Source organism: Hesperophylax consimilis, chromosome 17, assembly GCF_061612785.1.
Source record: "Hesperophylax consimilis isolate HC1 chromosome 17, BYU_Hcon_1.0, whole genome shotgun sequence".
Classification (NCBI taxonomy): Eukaryota; Metazoa; Arthropoda; class Insecta; order Trichoptera; family Limnephilidae; genus Hesperophylax; species Hesperophylax consimilis.
The window spans coordinates 2,765,318-2,772,363 of NC_142852.1; the positions used below are offsets into that span (position 1 = coordinate 2,765,318).

The 7,046-nt window shown below is 33.7% G+C and overlaps 1 long non-coding RNA gene across 1 annotated transcript; it reads left to right on the forward strand.

Moving 5' to 3' along the window:
* The first annotated feature begins 3,124 nt into the window (after nucleotides 1-3,124).
* On the forward strand, nucleotides 3,125-5,034 carry LOC149415771 (uncharacterized). The gene is made up of 3 exons (XR_016303695.1): nucleotides 3,125-3,589; nucleotides 4,315-4,476; nucleotides 4,628-5,034. It is a non-coding gene; the product is annotated as an uncharacterized LOC149415771 (long non-coding RNA).
* Nucleotides 5,035-7,046: the final 2,012 nt, after the last annotated feature.

Consider the following 7,046-nt stretch of genomic DNA (forward strand, 5'->3'; position numbering starts at 1 on the left):
GTTCCACTTATTTTTTTTCGCCAGGACCTGTTTCATCCTACTCCGGACATTTTCAGACTGGTAGTTGAAATGCTTATGCTACGGACTTTATACAAACTTAGGCAGGGGTACACAACATTGTCTCTATATAATGAATGATTATATTTTTCGTTAATTTAAAGTATTATAAGCTAGATTGTTAATTTAAGGTACGTATAGTAATTTATAACATGTATTATTAAAGTTATGAATGATGTTACATAGTAAATAGATATTTTGAATTCACATGGGGGCCTAAATTAATTTATACAATTGAAAAGGTTTGTGATTACTAATATTTTACTCTGCTAATATTGGCATATTCCCTCCTTGTTGCTTAGGGCTAAATTCACAATTATTGTTAACACTATGATAATTATTGTTATTACGGTTCTCCATTTATTTGGGTGATTACTTATTATTTTAGTTTTCATTTACATACTTAAATTACAACACTGTTCTCTGAAGTAAAATTATTCTAAGTGAATTTGAAGATTATAATGGATATATTGATGGTGATTGAGCGTTATGTTCCAACTGTTTATTCGTGACATATTTACGATAAATTTTCTTCATTAGGCGATTAATTTCTGGTGATTCTAATCTATCTAATTTTGTCCTTTTTTGCAAACATGAAGGATTTTGACATCTCTATATAGTTGGTTTTTTAGTAAATGCATGGCGACGTTCGATAAATCCCCTTTTTGATTAACCCAACTAGCGAAATGTTATTTAGTACGGGTTGGTACTGCTCTTCCTGTTTGTCTTACGTAATATGAAGGGCAGTTCGAGCAGTTAACCTGGTAGACTCCAGAGTTTTCCAGATTTTCTCTTTTATCTTTATTGTTTATAAATATTTTCCCCAAAGAATTTACGTTATAAAAGGCGGTCTTGATTTTTTTTTCACTATCTATTAATTTTAAATTTTATTTGATATTTTGCCAAGGTACGGTATTTTAGTCCATTGTTTTGTTTCTATCTCCTTGTCTGGCGTAAGGTCATATTCATACGTCAATTACATGTAATTGACGCTAAAGTGAGTTTTTTTAATTAAATTATCAATTATTTTGCTATCGTAACTTTTATTTTTTACAATAGTTGGTAACCTTTAATTCATTATTGTATTTTTTATCGTTTAGTGGTACATGTAATAGTCTATAGATGGGAGAATGGAATACCGACAATTAGTGTGAAATGTTAGTGTCTTGAGGAGCTGTGAATGATATCGCTGTACTTCGGTTTCCTGTAAATAGTGTAAATTGTAAATTCTATTTTTTTTATTGACGATTCTCATTCCTATATATAAAATTGATTTTATCCCCTCCGAAGATATCTAGTTTTCTCAGCGTATTGGTGCATACGATAAACATGTCAACTACGTATCTCCGATCGAAAATAACATTTATAGGATTTTAGCTTTTCAATGGTCTCCTCTAAGTGGTCCATCGTGAACTTTTCTAATATGGGAGAGATTGGGCTACCCATTGCCAACCATTTCGATTGTAAATAGAATTTATTATCAATTCTAAAAAAGTTTTGTTCTTTGCACGTGTTCATAACTTGATTAATTACTCTCTTTTTTATTATTTTTATATTGAATTTCTACATGTAGTTATTGATTATTATTTTTTAGTTATCCATAGGTAAGCTTCTAAATAAACTAACAACGAAAAATGTCACCAGAGAGGCGGTTTTTAGTATATGATGAGGTCTATTAGTTGCAAAAATTTTTTTATTCCATATTTTGGTTTGAAATTTAAAGTGTTTTTAATGATTCTGTTGGCAATTCTTTGCCACTAATTGTGGTGGTTTATTTATTAATGCACTTTGATCGGTTGAATTTTTAAGTGATAATAATTTTCTGTTTCTGTACGGTAAACACGTACCAACCATGTCTCCTAGAACTGCATTCTGGCCATTGCAGAATTTAATAAAATTTCTGCCAATATAATCAAGCACTTGTTTTTAAAAGCAGTCTCATTTTTTCTGCGAAGTTTTCTTCAATTTAATCAGTAAATCTGAGTAATTCGAGGACATATCCTTTCGACGAACAATCAGAGCAACATGGTGCAACATCTTAGCAAAATATACATCCTTTTTGTATGAGACTGATTCCTTCAGAGGGTAATCGGCCATTAAAATATTAATCATTAACCGCATCATCATCATCAGAGTCAATAGTATAAAGTGATAACAGAATGGGAAAACTCCACGAAAATGGCGCGGTGTAGTTTTTTTAATATTCTTTGAGCAGAAACTGTTTTTGTATCTGCGAGATCTTGGTAACAAAACTGACGTTTAATAATCAAGATGCTGTGCTCTTTAGCAGCATTGGTAAAGTAACTTAAGAACAAACTGAAGTGTATTCAGCCTTTTCAAGGCATTCGACGACAGAACAGTCGATTTGTTTCGAAGAATCGTTACTCACGTTATTTCGTTAACACTTATTAGTTTAAATACATTAAAACGTAGCGCGCCCGCCCGTTTGTTCCGGGGCAATCCTGACTGTTTTAGTTATAATGTGTAGCAAGCGAGTCGATATTTTTTACGCCAACAATTTTTCTTGCCATTTTCACTATCGCTTTTGGAATTCATTTCTTTAGGTATTCGCAGAGTTTTAGCAAAATAAATAAATAGATTGAATAGAATAATTGTCTATGACTTAATTATTGTTTATGTATAAATAGTAAAAATTTTGACGTATGACTTCCTTACTGTTAGTGATTTCATAATGTTTTTAATCTCGATACATCAATATACATTATATATCGTAAACGGTTCAGCCAACGCAGTTAAATTTATAATCCCATTCTTGTGATTGTTAATTGTCAGTACTGATGCTTATGTTCATCGCTATTCATTTTGGTAGCGGTCGTTATTCCAAATCAAACTGAGCTACCACTGTCCTTTAATTTGTGCTATGGAATACTCAAATACACAACTGCGCTGTCTCTAACGCAACTTATCTTAACTTACGCCAATCGATACCTAAGTTATGTAGTCCAATGGCGATTTGTTTGAGGAACTTTAAAGTGTCAATTAGACGTCTAACATTTTTTTAAATATAAGTGTTTCGAAAGCATTTCAAATATCGATAACCAATATTCTGTTAAAAGTTTAATGGCGGACCCAATGAAAGGTTTACTGGTTTAACTTAAGATATGGATAAAGTATATATCGAGTAATCCGACGATCGACAATTCTCTCAATCGATTTCAAATGTCGAGTTCAAGGTCAAGATACCGTAGTCACATTTCTTATATCATTATTTCCAAATATGCGTTTTGCATACGATATCATTGTTTTGTCGGAATATTACGAGCACAATTCAAATTACAGTTCCGTTACAACTATGTTCTTTTTCAGGTTTATTTGTTTGGGCTTGTATTAATTTCCAAATCCTACCACAGCAGTGCAATGGATCTACGAAATCCGGATACAGTTTCCATAAAGACGGAAGCAGGGCCCCAAGAAGAAGGTGGAGGTGAAATACAGTATACGGATATGGATTTGGACCCCCCAGATGTAAAGATGGAATGTTTGCAATGTGCAGAGAGATCTCGGACTGACAGTTAGTTGCATTGCATTTGTAAAAAAAAAATATGTTCGGAATCCTAGTTCGTTTTGAATTGTTATGCAGGCAGAACATATATGCTTGTTCACTACGTCCTCTCTTGCCGTAGGTACATAAATATAATTGGCATTTTCAGATAAAATGTAGCTTTGCCGGAAACAGCTAAACCACATCACACTTTCAACATGATGAATTGTTTTTGTTAATTCCGCGCCAAATTCAAAACTGCTTCCTACCATGTGGAGCAATTGGAGCATATTGTGAGGATAATGGTACAGGAGAAGGGAAAGAGGTAGAGAAGTGAAACGTGAGAAGCACCTGGCTTTTGAAATGTGGTCACTAAACACGGCCAAAGCCATTTCAGCCACGTTTTATTTGAGAATTGTGTTCATATGAATATATGTATAAATATTTTGAATATAATTAGAGTTATATTCTATCTGTTTTTTGTGTTTGTAAATCCGGGCGATACTGAGCGTATCTTAAAAAAGTTAAAAGTGGAATTTACTTGGCGGAAGGTGCTCAAGAGCAAATGGTTTTCCGTTCTTGAAGCATCGGTCCCTGAAGCAGACATCTGGGTCATTACTATTTCTTAAATTAATCTGAAAGTCTCTTAACCTAATTCACGCTTCTACATTGTCAATCAATGCTTCAATCGTAAAAAATACCTTTTATTGTATATCGATGTTCAACATACTTCTAGGTAGTATTTATTTTTCTAGGTAGTATTAATGTGGAGACTGTTACCATCAAGGAAGAACTAGGACCACGAGCTGAAGATGAAGGGGGATTTGCTTATGTGGAAATTGACATAGACCTGCCAGATGTTAAAAAAGAATGCTTAAAACGTATTGAAACTATTGAAAAAATCACCCAGACACCAGGTAAAACCGATGTTTATTGTCAGATCATGCAATTTGTGTCATAGTGTTTTTCTTCGTTTTAATGAATTTAATTTTCTTATTTATACTTAGTTAAGGTAAAATGTTTCACTTACTTGTATTTATCAGTACTCTTTTTCGAATTTGTCGGCAGATCTGAAGACGCATCCTGTGGAAAAAAAATCCTTTTTACCCAGTGTAGAAAAACCTTTTAAATGCTCCGAGTGCAACTATTCGTCTACTATAAAGAGAAATTTGACGGTACACATGCGAACTCACAGTGGAGAAAAACCTTTTTCATGTTCTTTGTGCATCGATTCATTTTCTCAAAAGGGTAGTCTGACGAGCCACATGCTGACTCACAGTGGAGAAAAATCTTTTTCATGTTCCGAGTGCAACTATTTATGTTCTCAAAAAAGCAATCTGACGAGCCACATGGTGACTCACAGAGGAGAGAAAAAATTTTCATGTTCACAGTGCAACTATTTATGTTCTCGAAAAAGCAATCTCACGAGCCATATGAGGACTCACAGCGGAGATAAACCTTTTTCATGTTCTGAGTGCAACTATTTATGTTTTCGAAAAAGCAATCTGACGAGCCACATGGTGACTCACAGAAGAGAAAAAACTTTTTCATGTTCCGTGTGCAACTATTTATGTTCTCGAAAAAGCAATCTGACGAGCCACATGGTGACTCACAGAAGAGAAAAAACTTTTTCATGTTCTGAGTGCAGCTATTCATGTTTTCGAAAGAGTAATCTGACGACCCACATGCTAACTCACAATGGAGCAAAATCTTTTTCATGTTTTGAGTGTAATTATTCATGTTCTCAAAAAAGCAATCTGACGAGTCACATGCTGTCTCACAGAGGAGAAAAAACTTTTTCATGTTCCGAGTGCATTTATTCATGTTCTCGGAAGAGTAATTTGACGACCCACATGCTGACTCACAGTGGAGAAAAACCATTTTTATGTTTTGAGTGCAATTATTCATTTTCTCAAAAAAGCAATCTGACGAGCCACATGCTGTCTCACAGTGGGGAAAAAACTTTTTCATGTTCTTTGTGTAACGATTCATTTTCACAAAAGGGCCGTCTGACGAGCCACATGCTTACTCACAGTGGAAAAAAACCTTTTTCATGATCCAAGTGCAACTATTCATGTTCTCGAAAGAGACAAGAGGAGAAAAACTATTTTCATGTTCTTTATGCCACAATTTATTTTCTCACAAAGGCAGTCTGACGAGCCACATATTGTCTCACAGTGGAAAAATACACTTTTCATGTTCTGAGTGCAACTATTTTTGTTCTCGAAAACGCATTCTGGCGAGTCACTTGGTGACTCATGATAGAGAAACACCTTTTTCATGTTCCGAGTGCAAATAACCATATTCTCGAAAAGGAAATAGACATTTGCTATCTCACAGTTGAAGCCTTTATAAAATACCTTTTTCATTTTCATGCCTAACTTTTAACCTTTCATGTTCTAAAAATCTAATTGACGAGCTCACCCCGGAAGAAAGGCCTTTTTCGTGTTATCATTGACCAATAAAATATCTACATTAAATATTTTAAGCCAAATTAAAAAGCGTTATTTTATACTATCTTCACAAAATCATTCACAGAATAAACAAGCTCAATTATCAAATGGATCTGAGATAAACGTATAATTAATAAATGAAGTGGCGAAATATTTTGATTTCCTGTATTTCTTTTTCTGAATTGCAATCTCCGAGAGTTTAGTACAGGTTTGCATTACAACAATATTATTATGATGACGTGGTTTCAAGTAAAATTAAATTAATAGTATAATATACATTAATTATAATTGGATGATTTGTATAGCGCGGTTTTCTTGATTTATTTATTCAGCGGGCGATTTTTATGTTTTATCTATTGGATGTTCTTTTTACTTTGTGTTCTTCGGCAGGAATGTGTTGGAGCATAAAACATGGAAGTCCATTATTTCTTTAATATTCATCAATCACGCCGTCATCGTCACGTTTTTGAACTTTTACGATTTCAGTTTTTTTTCATATTTACCATTACCTACCATACATCACATTAATAATTTGGTAACAAACCTAATAATAGCAAACCGTTGAATTGAATCATACTTCGACAAACCAATATAGTCTTTATGAACTGAATGCATACTTTTTATTAGCTGCTATCTATGTATTTTTATTATTATGTTTTATTTTTCATTATTGACTTTTCTGAAAGTACAGCATACCAAAAACAACACGGCTTTATTAAAGGTAGATGAACCGAAACTAACGTAAGGCTGGGTTTACACTTGTAAGTAAAATTTACGACTTTCGTAAATTTTTGATAAGTTACTCACAGGAGCGCTTACATATGAATTCGTAAATAATGCTTATAAGTTGTTTAGAAGTTTAATTTACGAACTTCTCACAGAGACCGCTACACCAGTAATTCTATTTTTGGTAAGATGGCTTCCTGACAACAACGCGTTGCCGCAATACCTCCTAGAACAACTAAGGCCAGGACACTGAATCAAGATGGCCGCCGCTAAAGGCTGATGAGCATGGATTAATAAATCTAATTAGG